Raw genomic sequence first — 21,084 nt, 5'->3', positions numbered from 1 at the left:
CATTTTATAAGAATTTTTTTCCCCTCATCTAGAGATAATGTAACATAGTTTTCAATATTGATTAAAATGCCCGCACGTCGTGCATTGATAGGCGGTAATCATTAAGGTGCTAATTTTGTTCATGGATCTGTTATCGTGGTTGATGTATGCATGCTGTTAGCAGATCTAAAGTGCGTGTTATAAACACGCCTCATTTTGATCATACATGCAAGTTTATGCAAGTTTGGCTAATGAAAAGTATTAATTACCTCATATGTTATGCGCTAATTAAAACTAGGTAATAAATTAAGCACGTCTTCTTTTTCTTTTATTATAAAGTTTGTTAAGGAAAAAAGTCTTTAGAATATACTTCAGTAAGAAAACGTTTCTTAGAATATATTAATAATATAAGGATGTTTTTAATTTTCAGTTTGTTAACTGAATAAAAGTTGACAAAGAAAACGAAAAGACTGCAAAACTCATTAGCGATCCTTAAAATACAGAGGTTGCACATTATAAATATCTGTGCTTGTTCGCATGTGCGAACAAGCACAGATATTTATAATGTGCAACCTTATTTTTAATACTCAGACCTTATTCTTAATACTCAGACCTATACAGTACTTTGCATTTATTGTTGAAATCTGACGATATTTATAACAATCTTTAACGTCCAATAATGCTGCCCAGTCATATATTCTTTCAAGGTTCTTTCTCATTGTTGAGCACGCGCGAAAAAAATCAACAATACGAGGAGTGGCCGTTTACAGAATGCTTTCACAGAGTCTAGCTCTTATTGCATTCAGTAGGGCAATGAGAACGAGAGTAAAAATGTAAGCGCATCAAATGAGAGTGGTAAGTTGATCAATCACAATTTGTCACTTCATCTATAACTCAAATACAGTTGTGTTGGTCACACAACGTTTGAAGACGCAATAAGTGATTGTTTTATTTAAAAAAAAAAAACATTGCATGGCTCTTAAAAATATGTTTGTTATCGTTAGGTTGCCCAGTCGTGTTTCATTTGTCATACTTTTCACAAACAAATCCATAAATGGTAAATAATAATTATTTATGTATTTTTATATCACCTGAATATTGAATCGATATTTAACTTTTCCCTTGATAAATACGTGTATAAATTTTAAGGCTTAATTATATATAACACAGCAAACGAAGTGTTTCCTTTTACAAATTCGGCTTGTTTCGTCAGTCAGGGTTGATCAGTATTCAATAGGAAAAATGCTTCAGAGGGGAGATAAGGAATTAATATTCTTCCTTGTAGAAGGCTACCCCCGTTATTAAATAGCCCAGTAAAATTCTCGCGTCAGCTGTTGTAATATTATAGCTGCAAGCATCAAATATCCCCGGAAGAACAGAAAAGTGTCCGTTCTGTGGTCCACTTTTTAATGTTCTTTGCGGTCAACGGACCCAGCAGGAAGTGTATACTCGCAAGGCCAGCGGTGACGCAATTCAGCAATTTCTCTCCCTGGATTTTATACGAAAATTCATTTTATTAATTATTTTCGAGGTCACGGTACCGCTCTTTCCACCACAGCTAAATAAATATGCGCACACCAGAGTTCATCTGGACAGACGTCATTATGGTTTAAATCTTAACAAACAACCCTGTGCTACGGAGGGTGGTATTTGGAACACGTGTAGAATGTGAGTTTTACGACTTATGTTGACATGCAGAAGACGGCTTATAGAATCGTGACTGGTGTCTTAAATTCGATTTTAGTCTTCCTATTATTTTTTCTTTATTTCGATAGTTATTTCTATCAGCTACCAAACGTATTTGAAATTCCCCATGGATTTATCACTGTATGTCTGAAAAGTACACTTTTATGTTCAAACCGATTTGTTATTAATCCTATTGATCGATTTTATTCTTTTCTAAATTATTTTTTTTCTCCCAGGATGCATCTGTGATAGTGTTATAACAACCTCATGCTCCTGGATGACCAGGAATTAACATCTCGTTCCTTAGCAATTGAAGTCGAAGATTGTAACTGTCCTGACTTTCTCGTCAAATACTCACGTGACCCACTGACCACGTATGCTGTTAATATAGCTGAAGGAAAAAATCTTATAAAATATCCACTTTTTCTTTTGAAGCATTTCATACAATCAGAAGCATGAAAGTCCTATTTTGTTCGTAAAATATGCACTTTCATCACTAAAAATGAATTTAAAATATATATTTTTTAGTTGTCTGGGATGAGAGTTCTGAGAAATAATCCTGATAATTTTTTGAACTAAAGATCTCTCGTTAAAGATTTATGTGAGCTGCGCTGCAATTAGTTCCATCCTGGAACTTGACAGCTCACTGGAAAATATCAATTTCCATTACGGTTTAATAATGCAGTTGGCTCTGGTTTCTATCAGAAAGTTAAAGCTGGTGTGCGCATACTTCAGGGGTGTATTAAGTTACCTTCTTGGCCATCTCAATTCTATTTCTGTTGGCAAATGTTTTAATTCTAGAATACTAATACTAAGTCGTTTTAGAGTTAAAAAAAAATTCTCGAGACATTTTACTGTAAAAAAATAAGCATTTCTTAAAGAAAACCTTACTTTAAGGAGATATCTATCGGCATCAACGAAGACTACAAGTGATTAACTTTTTTCAATACTATAAAGTTGATTTTTTATGTTTCTAAATCTGCATTATTAAAATGATTAAGAATTTCATTAATTCTTTTAAAGAATAAAATTTTAAAAATTCAAAAAAGAAAGCCTCGAAACACACTCGAAATCAAAACAAAGAATAAAAAAGTGGGAAAAAAAAGATCCTGTCATAATCTTTTCACAATCTTAAGAAATTGAAGATCTTAAAAGTATTCAAGCATGTATTTATAAAGCAAAATCCTCTGAAGGTTTCTTCATTTCCCAAATGAGGAATTAATGACGCTCTTTTACTCCTGGCTTTATGCAAATTAGTAGGCAGTAGATCTTCCTCTATTTCGTTCGAAGAAGTTGACCGCATTCCCACGAGAACAGTGATGGTCCTAGTTTTGCTTAATTATTTGTATACGTTTTACGGTCGTCGATTTACGTTGAATTGGGGGATTAAATACCGTTTTTTTGAGAAGAAGAAAAAACCTTAGTTGCTTGTATCAAAAGATCAAATACCTTTGGAATCTTTAGGTTAAAAAAATAAATAAATAAAAGAAGAAAGAAACGATTCAACTAGCCGATGACTAAAGTCGAAATTAGAATGCTCTTTCTAATATATCTTTGTAGAAATTAAGAGGTAGTTACGCATAAAATCCAACTATATTAATGATATTCAATTTTATACTTTAAGAATATCAATGCCTATCCACTCCATTAAATGAATATTACCATTTCTGTGTCATGCACATATTCAGATAAGTAGTTTACATACATCAATCAACAACTCTTTGGGACAACGCGCGTAAAATCTAAGACTTAGCAAGAAATAGCCCAAACGCTAGTAAAATTTAATTAACCCTATCCTGAGTCTCAAAAGCAGCAAAAAAAGGAATAGATCATCAGTAATGGAACAAAACCAGTTAGGTTATAACGCCAAAGGTTGATGCTCCAGGCTTTTTTTTAAAATTTTTTTTTCTATTATCATCATCATCATCATCACCGTTGCTTAATGCTATCAACTACCTTTAGAAAACATCGCTAAGATAAACAGCAGGAAAACACCATTCTGTTTATGTGTGGTGTTTTTTTCTATTTATTGATTTTTGTTTTTATTTATTTCATAATAAGCCGTATCGTTTCGTTACAAGGGTTATCAATTGAGACTTCTTTAATTAATATTCTCTATTGTATTCGATGCTCTCTTACCCCAGGGCAAACATAAACTCGATGCAGGCAGGGCACCTTCTCAGAAGGGGGCATGAAACTCTAATCTTATGACAGAGAGTACTGATGACCGATTTATCCACGCTCGCGGGCACAGGAATCTTCCGAGGACAGGCATACAATTGTTCCCCAAGGTATACCGTACTTGCCTGTGTTCTCAGTAACCTATATTTCAGAGCCTAAGAATTTATTTACGGCGACGATAGGAAAATGTCATCAGTAAAATATCTTTCTATTAGTTGATCGATGCATACGTTCAGTTTGGAATAAAAAGCTGTTTAGATCGATAGATGTCACGTGATTCGTAATGGTCTTTTTGATATCCACAAACGTCTACTTTTCCCGGAACACTCGCCTTTGCCATAATTCAGATTTACTTCCCAAATCGGATTTTATTAACTTTCAGGATTGAGACTAGTATGCGTTTATGACAATATTGCATTCTTAAAGTGCCTTCTTGTAAGAAGGAAATCTCTTCCCCCCCCAATGTATTACATGGACTCAGTACTTTGTAAAACATTGAATTCAGAAGCCAAGGCAAAAATTAAATATACTATTACAGTGCATGATACATTATGATACACTGCTTTCTGTTTACAACACCTCTGTGGCGCAGTCGGTAGCAGTGACGCGCTTTGGTTTGGTTTGTATGAGAAGAAAATTTAGGAGGCTTTTCATCTAAAGGAGATATACCTACTCATGTCTCACAGCGAGGTGATAAGGTCTTCAACCCACATAACACGCAAACCGTACAGAGAATCCATACAGTTCACACTTAACCCACTGCCTTAGTTGTTTTAACGTTATTTAAACAGCTGTTAACTAACCAGCTTCCTGCTCGTATTTCAGGGTTAATATTAACATTTCCTTTTTTATTAGTAATTCATTTCATAAGTGACGCTGAAAAAAATCTGAATTAGTAAATATTTTGAATTAAAAAAAATGCATTATACCAACAATTTAACTGAAATGCTGCTATATAGGATTTTTCTAAAGGTCTGAGAATTCATGTGCTTTGATCTGAAAATAGGGAAGATTTAACGTTCTTTACATTAATTTGATTTACTATTATCAAATTGTATACTGTCAAACAGCAACCCAAATATATGGAGGAAGGGGTAAAGCAATCCTAGATCTTTCCTAAGGGAGGAATACAACTACTGTCGTGGTTTTTCTTGCATACTGCGGAGTACGGAAAGCATGACAACAAACACAAGAGGATCTCTAGCTTTACGAAAATATCATCTTTATTGAGTTTTATGCAATTTAAACATAAATTATCATAACTAAAGCACCTCTTTATATATCATTGAAGAAACATATATAAAGAAAGCAATTTAAAAATACATACGATAACTCTCCTTAGTGTTGTCATCTATAAGGTTATAAGACTTCCAAAAGTCCATCATGGACTTAATACCCCGTTCATTAGCGGTTTTTCCGCCCACTGTGCATGCTAAAGTCATCGTGGAAGATTTCTTCCAGCCAAGTGTGTAATGTTGCGTTTCAGTCTTTCTTACATGCTTTCCTCTAAATAATATACAGTTGTATGTTTCCAGTTCATTTGTCATCAATATCCGTAGCCCGGAACAAACTATTTCCTAGTGAGTTTTCGTCGAACTAACGTATTTAATGGAGAAAATTTGAATACGTTCTCATTAAGGTTTTCCAGACTTTTTATTCACTACCTTGTTAAAAGAGCTTTTTTCTTTTTAATTTCAGATTGTTATCTAAAAACTAAAAGCATCTTAATTTATTCAATGAATTTTTAAAAATAACAACAATTTTCTAATATTTTTAATAAATATTCTTAAAAATTTCCAAACACCATTTTATTGATTATTAAAATATTATATATGTAATGCAATTTGCAGACAAATCGTGTTAAGATCGGGGGACAGGTCCTTTTTAGGACTTCCAGGGTAACAAATGGCAATGCTGAACCGAGGAAGTAAACTGAGGTTCGGCTGTTGCTGTTATCCTGGGTGTGAGTTTTTGAGTTCGCTCCCTTAGGGTTTTTGCCTTAAGGGAGCATCTTGAGTCTCCGGGGAAGGTGTTCTCCGGCACGGCCCGCTGAGGGGTTCTTGTCGGTGAATTATTTTCCTCGGAATTTGAGCGGTTCTGCTCAGGAGTCGGGGAGCCCGTTGGGGTGCTTGAACGGGGCGGCCGACACTGAGTGGAACCAACGCTGAGCGGTTCTGCTTAAACGGGGAGCCCGTCGGGGTGCTTGGACGGGGCGGCCGTCAATGAGTGGAACCAACGCTGAGACATGGACGGTCTTTCGCCCACTATGGAGTGGCCTAGAGATCGTCCGATTTTTTGAGATTTTACCCTTTACTTACTAATCAGGGTAACAAATGGCAATGCTGCAGCCAGTGAAGTTTTAACTGAGGCTCGGCTATTGCCGTTACCCAGCCATGACTGGAGCTTTTTAGCTCAATAACACCCCATCCATACAGATTATCTTTATTCAGATGACGGGATAAAGAGTCAAGGACTCAGTCCATCGCCCAGTTCTTATAAGAAATCGTGTTAATTTCTTTCAGATTTTCATTCTGTTAGTTTTAACGTTTCTTCGTTAGTAAATATGTAATTTGCCATGAGGAAAGAACAGGTCGTCGTTTTATTAAAAGAATCAGTTGAATTTATGTCAGCAAAATTTTGGCCTGAAATGTACCATTAAATGACAACTATAATAAAATTCATGGCTTTGCTTGCTGGCAGAACTTAATGGGTCACTTTGATTTTGTTTAGTAAATTTGAACGTATCGTTTCTGATTTTTATAGCGCTCAGTATTTTTTATTTTTTTTTCTTATATATACAGTAGGATCCCCGGTCCGAAGATATTAACATACGAAAGGTCAACTTACGAAACTTTCATAGTCTCTGCAAACATTCGGCTTTGAAATAATGTTGGATCTAATATCCACTTTGCTTATGTAATTTTACGTCGTCGAAATGAAGCCGTATGGCTCTTTCTTTTACTAAGACAGTTTGCTGATTCCAGAGATTGTCCAACACTAGGGCAACCCGTTGCAAAGGTGGAGAAAGCTACACATATGCTATGGTTGGTAAGATTCCATTCACATTCAGATAACTTTATCGCAGTATATTGTTATAATTGTTCTGTTTTATTATTAGTTATTGTTGTTAATCTCTTACTGTTCTGTTTCGGTTTATATATATATATATATATATATATATATATATATATATATATATATATATATATATATATATATATATATATATAAACCGAAATATAGGGATATTCAGTGCGTTCTTCTGCACAAATTTCATTAGTGATGACAAAGCTTCAGCTTTCTTTAAGCTCCTCGAAAGGAATTTCGCCGTGAAACAGTGAGAAGCAGAATTTGGTGACATTTTCGCCGTGTCTTCTTGACTCTCGTTGACACATATTTCTAAACTTGACGAAGCTAAATGTTGATCTGTTAGTAGACGTTATCTACATCCCTCCTATGAGGGAGTGTGCCTCGTGAACTTATGCTCTGGTGAGCTTAGTAAGTCAAGCTTTAACAATACTCAAATAGAACGAGAGAAATATCGCGCTGTTGTTATTCTCACTTGATGTGTGGAGAAAACGTGATTTTGAAGCGCGTGTTAATTAAAGTAAATATAGTCTCCGTAGCTCAGTCGGTATAGACGAAACCTTTTGGTCCAAAAGACCTAGGTTGGAATACCGTCTGTAGCGTGAGGAACCTTTTGTTGATTAAAGGTGAGTTAGCCAGTCTCATACGGAGGTAGAGTCTTTTTCCTCCGGGAATCTCGGGTTATTGCTTTTTGTCCCTCAGAACAGGCAAACCGGCCCTGTGAACACACACGGATTTAGTCAAAATCCGTGCGTATATATACACATGGGTTAGGTATATATATAACCCATCATTAGGAGGGCTCAGCCCCCCCCCCAAAGCTACCGGGGGGAAAGGGGGAACCCCATACAGATAAATAACATAAATAACATTAAAGTAAATGTATTCGAACCATTTCAAACCGCTATACGACGATGCTGTGAACAAGACTGTTGAAATTTTGGCTGAAATCTAGTTTAGGCCCTCTATTACAAGAGGATAAACTTCGTGTGTGTGTGCGCGCGCGTTAATACTTAATTCTCTCTTTCTCTCTCCCTAACTGCGAGTACGTGAAAACAGCAGATTTTGGGTGGATATGTCCATAAAAACTTTGCAATTGTTTGAAGATTCTTATTCCAGCATATGGTCGAACATTTAGGTTATGGCCCAGATGGATTTGTGCGAAACTGGATTCATTACGTTGGAAAAAGTAAATAGTGAATTTTCTCCTCATAAATGCCGGAGAGGAACAGCTATGAAGTGGACGAGTAAGAATTATAATGGATTAGTGAATGCAAGTCATTTTCTTAATGGAATTTTGACAGTAAAGATGCTCCTCCATGGCCCAAAAGGACGTTTATCCTGCAGTTAGAAAAACCTAGGTTTAAATCCCGTAATAAGGAACTATTGAACAACATACTGATAGCAGAAACATCTCCTTAACAAAGTGTACAATTCTGAATTTCTTGACGTCCCACCAACGGCACGCATGTGTTTTTCTTTTTCATTCCTGCATCCAAGGTGATGTCAAGCGAGACCACTAAGCATGCGCAAAAAAGGACCAGCAGGAGGTTGAACTCGCACTGTTATCTTGTCATCACTGCGGCATTCTAGCCGCAGGCGAGATGGAGTGGGTCAAATTTAAGGAAGTGGTCCAATAATTTGCAATGTCAAACGACGTTTATCCGACAGCCAGAGAGATACACGACCATTGATAATAGTAGTTTGGAAAGTGAACCGTAACCGTGGCCGTTACTATCGCATTAATGTATTAACATGAATTGCACGAACGTCTTAATTCTGCCTTCGACTGAAAAAAATAAATAAATGCAAAGCACAAGTCTGGCATTTTTTTAATTAATGAAAACATAACTCTTGATGTGGTGATTGCTATCGCCTTCTGATTTCGTTGTTACTGTTTGTTCAAATTGGCACGTAAATTTATCCATTCTGTCGAAGGATAAGCCAGTTTTTATTTATTCTTAACGTGAAAGAACAGTGCGGTGTTAACACAAACGTGGTATGAAATCAAAGCTCTGTGTCGTTAGATGTGTTAAATGATATAAAATCTCGAAAGTGTCTTCTAAAAGTGATAATATTTGCCTAAAAAGAATCAGATCTATGCATCTCGCATACTATTCAGTGAATTCTAGCGTTGTATTGTTTACTTTGATTGAGCATTGAGCATGCGCAATGTTACTTTTGCTCGAGTTGAATTGTGTTTGATATTATAAAAGAAGTTTGACGCAAAGCTGGCATAATCATTTTCAATTTATATATTTTAGTATATTAAGAGGGCATGTTCAGAGTGTGGTGTACAGCTCTTAAATTTCAAAAACCCATAAAATTAATTATTTTTCTGAACAGAAACCAATTTTCTGTTGTTTCATTACTTTCGCTCTATATTATTCAAAGTATTATCACACACAAATCACCAAAATTTAGCAGTTCACTCCCCAACGTTTGTTTTTCAAGCACTGCCTTCTTTTCCTGCATAGGCATCTGCCTATAGTATCAAAATACGGAAAAGGTAAATAACTAGCCTTATCTCTTTAGCAAAATATAAATTTTGAGTGGAGTTTATTCATATTTTTTTATTCAATGATATCTCCCTCAATAATTGATAAGTCAACTGTGGACAAGAAAATAGGACTCACAAATTTTATGGCACTTCATTAAAAAAATGGCAGTAATCTTTGAAAATATGTCAGAATTGTATGCACAAACACTTTTGATATATTAACATAGCATATTGCAAATCTAATAAAATATTCTTCAAAAAATTTGCTTCCAGAAGAGAGTCCAGTATTGCCTTTGTGTGTAAGATCAGTTCATTTTATTTGCAACTCAGTTTAGTTTTTATGCCCAGTCTATTGCTGTATGAATAAAATACTTTTTTCTGTAAGACAAGTAGTACCAGTAGCATAGGGGAAGGCCCGTAGCGACCGAGATGTATGGTGGCCACAGATTTAGGGGGAAAAAAAATCAACTCCGAATTAAAAATAATAGTAAACGAATCCTAAATCGGAAACATGATTCCAAAAATTGTATTAGTTTCAATTTTTTTTATCATCCCATTCTATTTATCATTGCATTTGTTTGTTCTCCTGATGAACTCTATTCAGGATACGGAATTTGACCTGCTTTGGCCATACACACTATTATACATTGGAATTCTGAATCAAATCCGAATTTACTATATCAAAAAATAGATTAAATTACTAAGGGGAAAAAAATGGAACTCAAGGACTTGAAGAACTAGGACATTGTCCTAAAAGTCATAAAATGGAGTGAAGAATTTGAAAAGTCAGAATACTACATGCAATAAACGCTTCAAGCGGAAAACCAGTGGAATAACAACCCATCAAATGGATCGTAAATATTTCATTTAGTGGTTTGATATCGTGATAAAACATCTTAGCGTGAAATTAGGAACAGTTAAAGCACTTGCATGTGTTTTACAAGTCAAACCACTACCGCCAGTTTCCCATCGATGTTTTCCTCCTTTTCAAACAAACAAACAAATAATAATAAAAAAAAAAATGTTGGAAAGGATTCAAATCAGTCGATTTATCATTTAAATGAGTTTTGATTCCCTGAACCCGTTTTAAAATGGAAACAACTTCACACCAAAAACAAATGAGTCACCATGGTAACCAGATTTTGTTTTTATTGTTAAGGGATTCAACCGTGAGAGAAAGTAGTTTTGCGACTACTATTCTACTTCATAAAGAAGCAAATCCTTAGTGCTCTCTTTATATTAAACCGCTCTTTAATTAGCACACTTCAAGGGTATGATTTACTCGTTTCCTTTTCCTTTTGTTGAAGAATGTGGAAGGAACAAGAAGCGAGGAAACCATTTTTGCATGAAGTTCCATCAGTCAAACAGGTTTTGTTGGACAAATAGGTGTTGAAAATAAGGGGCAACGAGTAAAAGTTTAAACAACACAAAAGAAAAACATGTAATATAAATAGCATTATATATAGTTACAAGTATTCTGCATGTCACGAACTTTGCTTGGTTTCCTAAGACTTGTGTGTTAGTGTTGCAAAGGGGACGGGGGGGGGGGAGGTTGCCAATTACTTCGCTATCACGAACTGTTGTTTGAAACAATAAGTTTTTACTGTTTCTCTACATACTTGTATCACATCTTAGTTTTTGTGAAGGCTCTCGTGATTTCTCCTTTTCATTGGCTATTCAAAACGATTACACGCCCTTTTCTATTTACAGTGCACAAAGGAAAGTGGGTGGAAAGAATCAAGTAATGTAAACATCTTTTCCTCACCACCCCCCTCTTTCTGTCATCGAATTGCAAATCAATAAATGAGTCATGATTTTAGTGTCTCGCCTTGTAGCACTTCTTTCTACTTATTCTACGGGCGTGATTTAATTGGTAATTAGCTGAATGTGGCAATGAAAGGACAGAAGCGGGAAGTAATTTTGGTAGGTGGACTGCGTTAATAAACTGACAGAAATCTTTCGTTTAGTTCAGTAATAGTTATATTATCTGTTATATATATATATATATACTAAAAATATTGTTTTTATGTTTTTTTGGTATGTCCTCAGGAACCTTCTCTGACATAAAAAATAACGAATTGTGTTTTAAATTTCAAAAATACAAAGAAGCTTTAAACAAACAGGATTAGATAAATAAATTTAAATAAATAGAATAAAAAAATCTTAAAGGAAGAAAAAAAGGTCATTGCTGAGGCATCTGTTTCATGTCATTAAACTTTTGAACTTAGATCTTAGGCAGATTGCATTATAGGTCTAAAGGGGAGTGACATCGCTGATCTAAAGTTAATTTCATGAGAAAACACGCCAGCTTGCATATGTTGATTAAAACAATGGATCGCAATGTGTTTCATTTTGAAGGTTTTCTTTTATTAGTTAAGGGGAGTTGTTGCACAGTTATTAGAAGAGGTTTACGACTTCAAAAGCATCACTGACTCGAACTATTGATTGTTCGAGTGATGACTGGAACAATCAATAAGCAATTGATTGTTTTTGTAAGCTACAAAACTTCAGCTGATGTCAACTGGGCCTTCATCGATCGAATCAAAAAGAGGAAGCAGTTAAAAACACAAGTGCGTTCTTTGAGTTCCGAATTTTAAGGGTCAAACGCGCACGAGGCGTAGCTAGGGAGGAGTGGAGGGGGCAGTCCGCCCAGGCAGCACGTTGAACCTTTTTGAACTTCTGCAATTAATTCTAAAATACAGTCGCGAGAACTCATTTCCAATTATTGTAATACTACTGCGAATTTTCTTCACAACTGATGTAAGTGTTGCTGGTTGTGAGAGGAATTTTTCTGCATTAAAATTGATTAAGAATTATCTACATTACTATGAAATAGACTTCGTCAATGTCATCGACGTTTTTGCTAGAAGAAAAGCAAGAAAAATAACATTTTAGAATATTGAAATTAAAGTTTTACTTCAAAAATAAACACAGTGTTTTAATTAATTTCCCTATAAATCGTATTGACTTTTTATAGTATTTTTTGGTGTGTATTGAGAGGGGTGGCAAACTCAGGGATCGCCCCGGACGGCAAAAGCTCTAGCTACACCACTCGCGCGCATAATAATAACAATCTTTGCTGTCAGATGTTTTTCACTTCACTGTGACCAAGTGGTATCCCAAGGATTTAGCTAACCGACGTAGCTTTGAGGCCTTATCTAGTGCTTCGTTCGAAGTAGTGTTATGTCGCACTTCTCCCCCCCCCCACCCATCCTCTAAATGTTTTTTCCTCATTGAAAACAGACCAGCTGACCTTTATTAGAACACAAACAATATATTGACGAAATATACAGGATGCATCACGACATGAATTGTAATTGTGTGCTAATCCAGGCGAATCTCACTAATGTAAACAACTTTCTCTCTCTGTGTATGTGTATCTGTAATGCACGTGCTCACCGACACATACATATACTATGATGTAAGCAGTATTACTAGTATCTGTTGCTATTCCATTCAGGTCGCTTTTCTTTGTTAATTGCTATTTACAGCGTGGACCTCATCAATAATTTGATAAGAACGCCGCCAATCTTAATGTTTACTTTTACCATTAAGCAAGTCCAAGGCAGACCCTTCTTGATAATCATACGGCACACGTTAAGATCATTGCCGGCTATAATTATCGACATGCCAATTACTGTTACTAATCGCAGACAGTTTAGTTCGACCGGATAATTAGTTTTGGGGGGAGGGGGTGAATTGTGCACAAAGCCAGTTATTGTAATGGTGTGAAAGCAAACCAGCAGTGATCCGAGTGACAAATGAAAGATCGTGATGTTTTTGAATAAGGAGAACGATTCTCATTGGTTAGCAAATCATCACGTGTCATGCATTATTCAATGATAAGGAATGATATGTGAAATGGAGCAATGACAAGAATATTTATAATTTTTAAACTCATGCCGAAGATGAAGAGAGTGTTGGTTTAGTTGGGGAATTGCAAACTGGAATAACATGCTGCCAAGAACTTGTCAATAAGTTCTTGTCCTAACTAGAATTTGCAATGTCTGTTCGAGCTGGATCGAAAGGCAGTTAAAGAGCGATATAACCAGAAGGGCAGTCAGTAGTATATAGTCGATACATTTCTTATTTCCTTACATCATTATGCACATTGTCCCTGTATTGTGTCTGTCCTCAACCTGGTGGTTGATGGAGTAGTATTGCAACTTTACTAAGGAATTATTCAACAAAGTGGTTTTCCGTTGCCATCCTTGTCCAATAGTTCTATGTGTATATTCTATGTGTATATAGATATTTGTGTTTACGGGGTCGGTTTACTTGTTTCAAGGAACAAAAACTCTCTAGTTTTCAGAAGAAACCCTTCTCGTCCGTATGAGAGCCCAGATAAACTCACCTTTGAAACAAAAAGGGCTGATAAAGGTTCTTCGAGTCATAGACGCGAGTCGAACCTGGGTCTTTCCAACCAGAAAGTTGAGTTGAAACCAACTGAGCTACTGAGGCTTTGTCATTATAATAGTAGTATAATATTTCGGCTTGAAACGTGTAATTTTTATGACGCATGCCCTTTCAGGCATACGTCATAAAATATCTGTTCCAAATCCCCTTCTCCTCTTCCCTTAAAAAAAAAAAAAAAATCATAAATTCAATGCTACTTAGTAAATAATTCCCTAGTAAAGGCTCTGAGTTCAAATATGTAAATACAGGTTGTGCTTATGGAGAATCGATATATTGTAGCTCTTGCTTTACTTCCCGATTGTTACCATGAATGCCTTTGACGAAGTTAATGGCAGAAGCGCTAACGATTTAATACAATAACTTGACGAACACTATGTGAATGACCATATTTTCCGAGCTTGACATAATTTCAGGTTCTCTTGTTATCTTTGCTTATTCCCGACCAAATTATGGCTCGTATTTTTACCTAAAACACTATTCGTCACGCGTCAAATGCAGTTTTCTTTCAACAATTGAAACAACAATTGAATTTTCAACAATCGAAAATATGCGCAGACTCAGATCATTCTTCAACTGCGATTTCACACTAAGCAAACTTCCAGTCTGATTTTTCCAGTTGTACCAATCGTATACAATAAAACTTGAATCTATTAATGTACTATTAAAAAAAATCTCATAATTCTACTTGTCAAAAACCCACCCGAAATGTCTTCTGCGAAAAGGAAACGTCATAATCATTAGCTAACGAGACAACAATGAACAATTGAGCATTTACATAGCCAAGTATAGACTTTTTCAAGAGTGTGTGTACATCTTCATGCCTAAATGAGAGCTAATGAATGTCAGTCAGACCGAAATGTAGGAAGCCACACCTTATTTGCGTCTGTCAATAAGAAATTATGTACACTAAGAAGCAAACAAAAGAGTAGACAGACACAGGAATGTAGGAGTGATGACGAAAATGTGTGTTTATATCAGCAATAAAAGTAATGAACTCCCTCAACATAAGCAGTTTACTTTAGGTCGCAACAACAGACAATAATAATAATAATAATAATAATAATAATGGCGAAAGTTAAAAATGCTCGGTGAAGTTTCTCTATAGGGATGACTCTTACGGAGCACTATCGGGTCGCTGTTATCCACCGCTACGATGATTACCTGTGGACAAAGGACACATGTAATTACAACGTTGGTCCCGCGTCGTTCTACGATGTGTTCTTGCCTTGCAAGTCTTGAAGACTCATTTCGAGCTGTCGTGTAGTCCGTTCACGTGCCAGCAAGACACCTCCTCTGAACACGCCCCCTAGTGAATCTAGTTTACGAGGTGTATTGTTAAGTTTTTCCGCCGAACAAAACTCGCCGGGTACATCCAAAGGTGCTGCGAGGCACGGTCGGATATTATGTATCTCGAAACGCAGCTTAGTAGCATGAGGTTGGCTTGCAGTAGTCAAATAGGACGTTGGCTTTTGAGCTACGAGTGAATACCGTAGAGGTCATCTCATGAATCGAGATGGGTACCTACCGTTGGTGGATGGTAGCAATCATTGCTTTTAAGATTTTAACAGGTGATATACATAAGGAGATCCTGTTCAAATAAATAAAAAAGTGTTTATATCGTTTCGTAGAGATAGAAGACACAGTGGCGTCGCTAAAATGCAAATGAAGTTTTTTTTTGTTTGTTTGTTTGTTTAGAGATTAATATCAATGACTAATCGGCTTAGGGCTTCTACAAGTTATGTTCCTTAAAACGTATGCAGTTTCTCCAAATGAGTGCCTTGTAGTGCAATTAAAACGATACGCATCTTTTGATTGGAAAGACCTGGGTTGGAATCCCGTCTATGACACGAGAGGTATATGTGAGAGGTTTTCCACAACTGAAGATTTAGTCGTTCTCATATGGAGCTGTAAAATTTTTTTTCTAAGTTAGGCTAAACGGCTTGTTAATTCAGATTAGCTTAGAAAACCAACTTTGCCTTAACATGCTATTCGCCCCTGTACGTGAATGAAGGACGATATTTTAAAAACTAAATTGAGGCGTATAATCAGGGGCGGCTCGTGCATAGGCACTGCAGAACTGCAGCACTCCCAATTTTTCTCGATATATAAATATGTTTATTAATTTATTTATATTTGCTTGTAATATTTAATTTTATCATCACCAATTCTATACAATTCTCATATTTTGTATAAAAAAATAATAAAAATACGTCTGGTAGCACTTAGGAGGGCGAAGGACGCTTGCAGCACTGTGTTTACCACAGTGTCATATTACTACGCGCGCAAGCATATGCACTTCATATTGAGATACGAGCTGTTAGCGTAATGCGGCACTGTCCGTCGCGCAGTTCCACTGTTGTTTATATGCAGTTTGCACCAGTAGTACAGTGTTCGTAGTGCTTATCGTGTTTACTCCGTCTCTTTAAATATTTAGACATTTTTTGTAAAAACTATAACATTTGTTATAGTTTTTATTTTAGAACATTATTGGCATATGTGATAATGAATTTTATTTTTAAGTAATTTTGAATTATATCAAACTGTATAATTTTATCAATAATAAACAATATTTTTTCATGTTTAATTAAACAAATTTAGAAAGATTTTTCTATTTTTTTTTAAATGTTTACCATAATTTTGATATTTTATCCAAACACGTATACGCTGTACTACAGTGTGTATGTATATTTCGAAAGTTGCAGCACCCCCACGATGTCAAGCCACGAGCCGCCACTGCGTATAATACTTTCGTTTTTCAGTAGAGAAGTTTACCCAGCATGGATTTTAATGGATTTAAAATCCACAAAAATCCAGACGAGCAACACTTCTCTCTTCAATAAGCTAATGCATGCAAGCAATAACTATTGTACTAAACCTGTTTCGAGTAGTTATTAGCAATGCTGGGACATTTATCTGCTTTCCTATCGATGAATGTTATAGAGCTGGGCTAAGCAAGAAGAGGTGCAAATTTATTTTCAGTTTTAGTCTGCGATTAAGTACACGTTCATTATGATAGGTTGAACCTATGCTAATATTTCATCTTAAAATTTTTCAAAAATATTCTTATGTTTATTGATGCGTATATTTCTCCATTGTTCATACCATCAATTGTAACCAAGTCTAGTTTTCAGTCATTTGTGTTTGCTAATACAGTAGCCATTATAATAAACCATCCACTGGACCTGAGATTTGTTAATAGAATTACAGTTAGAACACTCAATTCTTCTAAAAGAGAGTCGTCGAGATAATAAATACAAGAAACGTTGTCTTATTTTCTCGAAACAGTTATTTCATTCAATAGGTCCGGATTTATTTTAAAGTACTGCAAGTATTAAACTGACCCTATTCATTCCCAAGTAGGCTGCATGGCGATGTTCCTAATCCTCACTAGTATTTATCTGCGTGTACTTTGTGCGTGAATGTTCTACGGTTGTGGTCGTGTTTTCTAAGTTATTTGCTTTTGGGACGAGGGAAGACTCTTAGCTGATTACGCAGAAAATAAAAAAAAAAAAGTTATTTTTTTTCTTTTCTGCGAATCTAGAATCGAACCTGTAAGTAGTTTTTTCTTATGATAATTTTTATCATTTTTTGTCATAAAAGATCCAGAGGCCTTTTATGAAACCATTTTTGGCTTATGTACTATAAACACGTGATTTTATTTCGCCCAGATTTTGTCACTATGGTTTGATTGAACTCGATATGGAGTGGTCCAAATACAATTTTACGAACGTCTGCTTCTGTGGAGTGGCGTTATTGTAATGCATACTGACGGACAAAATTAATATATGACAATTCAGTTGCAGTTAAAAGGGGGGGGTTAAAAGCTGAGGGCTTGAGATGATGAGCCGTTTGTTTTGCGATAATCATTTGACTTGTTCAGAAAGCTTTTTAAACTCAACTTGAGGCTTATAATATCTTATAAGAAATCTCAGAAATGTATGGGATCATTTATTTTCACTATTCGGAATTATTAAGAGACAAAACATTGCCCTCACGCTCATAATCTGAAAGCTTTACTAACATCCCCCCTCTCACTCTGTGTGTGTGTGTGCGCGAGCGCATTTCCTTTACCAAAATATCATCCAGTCGCCTCTTTAATTAAATCAGGTTTTCTAATTGACCAACAAACGCGTATCCAACTAAAAACTTCTCATCTGTACACAAACTGACGATCCTCATGACACAGCTGAGCCTAGCAAATTAATAAACAAACAAAAAAGCATCACATGAAACAGGAAATGGCGACATATGGCATTTGACCTCGTTCGTTAACGCTTAAGTGTGGTCGGTGTCACATTTAATTGGTCTGCTCATTGAAAGAGGCCTCGTCATAAACAAATCATTCCACTTAACGAACTCCAGTAGGTTTGTTGAGTCTATTTACTCGCACGCTCTCATCCCCCAAATGATTTTTATGTGTGCGTGTGTGTGTACGTATTTGCTTGTGCTAGAGGGCATCTTTACATGTAAGGAACCTACGCCAAGTGAATTAGGGCAGCGAGAATTCTTTATCCCCAACTCCCCACTCGTTCGCACCATTCTTAGCTGACACACATTCGAAACCATTAATAAAAGTATAGGAATAGTATGCGGTGTCAACAGTAAAATATACCTTTGAGCAATTTTTAATTACAGTCTAAGATTCTTTCCTTCATTTTAGCCTTCTTTGGACATTTGAAAGTAATTAACGTACTCAACAGAGAAAGGATCCTTGAACGATCCCTTGATGAAGTCGTAAATCTTTTTTTTTTTAATCATTGACTCGACATCCAAATGACACCACAGCAACCACACGACATGGGAATTGACTTAGGCTGAGGAAAAAAATCTTCCTTGTTATTCCCTCGACAGATGCTTCCGTGTGGCTTAATGAGTTTTGTAAAATTCATTCTTCGATTTTTTACGATGTTTATCCCTGTAATCTTATTTTAAATTGACCCATTTTACTTACGGTGACTTTAAAAGACTGTTTGATACGAATGCATTATTGCATTTTTTTACTTTCATTTTTTTCAACCAATTTCAGATGATAGATACAAGAATGCCTTTATTCCCATCTTTTAAGTGATACCCAGTTATTTCTTTTACCAACACAGATAAATTGTTCATTCCAATCGAATAAACGCACGCGCAAGCGCAGTTTTATTGTTAAAAATACAGTAATTGTTCCTAGTGCATTTCACACAAAAAAATTAGGAATAGGCAGAAGATTAAACAAGAATGAGTGTATTACTCAGAAATCAATCCACAACAATGAAACCGGTATGCGCGTGAAAGAGACTAATCATTTTTGTTGCTGTTAATTTCACAGAGCATTGAGGACGCGTATTTTTTGTTTAGTTTCTGACACCCAACAACTTTGTTGATTCACGTGGTCATTTCATCTCGTGTTTCTCTCTCTAGCGAACTCACTCGAGCGTATCTCGTGCTGGTTCACATAGATGGCAGTTTCCTCCTCGAAATTAACAAATTTTAGAAAACGGAAGGCCACTGTCACGCTTCGGATATTTGTTCGCAAGTTAGTGTATCGGCTGTCGAGAATTTTTTTTCCCTCTTTGTAGTATTTCTTTTGTAAGAAATTCGTTGTGCATGATAGTGTGTATTTCACTGTTTCGTTATTACAACGGAAAAGCAATTGAGGCGTGACCGCTTTAGGAAATGGATTACATGACTGAAAACAGTGTAGTTTATGAAACAGGTAGAACAAGTTTTTTTCTTCTTCTGCAGTCGTTGCTGTTTTTTTTTTTTTTTTCATAACTAGCAACAAGAGGAAGCGAATATGCTGACCAAGACATACCTCTTATAAAATCTAATGATAATATATTTTTGAGATCGGTCTCTCAGTAGGGAGATTCCGGAGGCACGTGCCTAGCTAGCGACATACACACACAAAAAAAATTCCCTTCTGACCTCAATACGTGGACATTTTTTCCCAATTCCTTATTTGTAATTATTATGATGAATTTTTATTGTGCAATTTACACTATTAGTGTTCATCGCGCAAATGCATGGATTCTGCTAATTATTTGATGACGTCACTGAGTTGAAATCAACGTTGGTTATTTGCCATATTAGATATAATTGGTGTGAGATATAATTGGATGGCCCAAATATATTTCTGTTTATTTGGGCCAGGCTGTTCCGTCGTTTGGGATTAGTGCAATACATCGTAAACACATCGGCAATTACTTAGATTATTTAAGCCTAAGACTGCATTGATTTTTTTTTTTTTTTTTGTGTGTGTGTGTGTGTGTGTGTGTGTGTGTGTGTGTGTGTGTGTGTGTGTGTGTGTGTGTGTGTGTGTGTGTGTGTGTGTGTTCCGCTTGCAACATTACCTCCAGAAATGTAAGAGACTTCTCTAAGCCAATAAGTCTTCATAGCCTCATTAATATGCACATGATTATCTTCCACCGCCGACTGGCTGACGGTTCAGTTGACATGCGGCGGTTGTGTCTCGCGAATATGACCTCACAGTAGATTCTAATTGTTAGCGAACCAATCAAATGGCGTACATTGTACGGTTGATGACTTGGCTTAGACAAAAACCTACCCTGGAAAAGCTGTAACGGAATTACTCATCAATTTCCTGGGCAACCGCGTGTTAGTGGCGTCACCATGGCAACCCTATTGTTGCTGGAAAGAGAATTCCGTTGGTATAAATATCCAGGGGGAAAAAGCATACTTGTGCACAAACAATGGTTCTCGGTACTAGATTACTATGCCATTATGGAGTTCTGCTTGTCTTTTGAAACAAATTGTTTCTTTCTTTCTATTCGTGTTGCAGATGAACTATAGAGGTTGTAAAACAGGTCACCTTGAGATTCGTGTATAAGTTGCTTATTTAGTAATTACAACAAAATGATGGCGTTAATGAACAGGCGCACTGTGATTATACATTTGAAGTGTTAAATTAGTTTTGTTGAGTTGAACTTTTAAAAACTCTGCACGCAATGTGTCTATCGGAAATCTCTACGTCTTTCGTTAACGCATTTAGTTGAAGAACATTACTTAATTGTGGACTAACCCAGTGATTATTACCATATAATAGGACACTATTTTATATTTTATTTCACTTAGTATTTAATCTATAGCTTTCGTTTTTTAATTAGAAACATTTGACATCTAACGTGTTTCTATCCTTACCCTTCTTTGTATACGTAAGCAGTGCAAATTTCTGTGTAAATCGAAAGAGCCTTAAATCAGCGAATATATTTTTTAGGCATCTAATGGCTAAA

The sequence above is a fragment of the Typopeltis vanoorti genome, chromosome 22 (genome assembly GCF_054136105.1).
Source record: "Typopeltis vanoorti isolate ZY-2024b chromosome 22, IOZ_Tvanoo_1.0, whole genome shotgun sequence".
NCBI lineage: Eukaryota > Metazoa > Arthropoda > Arachnida > Uropygi > Thelyphonidae > Typopeltis > Typopeltis vanoorti.
This window is presented reverse-complemented; position numbering follows the sequence as displayed.